The following is a 278-nucleotide window of genomic DNA, read 5'->3' on the forward strand; positions in this document are numbered from 1 at the left end:
TGGGGGTATGACTTGGGGGTGGGGGGCATGGGGTGCCACCATGGGGTGGGGGTGGGGGGGGGTGGCACCGGGACGTGTGTGTGCCAACGGGACACGTGTGTGTGCCAACGGGACGTGTGTGCCACCAGGACCCATGTGTGTCACCTGGACACGTGTGTGCCACCAGGACACTTATGTGCCACTGTGACATGTATGTGCCACCAGGACACGTGTGTGTGTGCGGCACCGGGACATGTGTGTGCCACTGGGACACGTGTGTGTGCCACCAGGACACGTGT

This window comes from Oxyura jamaicensis (genome assembly GCF_011077185.1).
Source record: "Oxyura jamaicensis isolate SHBP4307 breed ruddy duck chromosome 33 unlocalized genomic scaffold, BPBGC_Ojam_1.0 oxy33_random_OJ69713, whole genome shotgun sequence".
In the NCBI taxonomy this organism is placed as follows: domain Eukaryota; kingdom Metazoa; phylum Chordata; class Aves; order Anseriformes; family Anatidae; genus Oxyura; species Oxyura jamaicensis.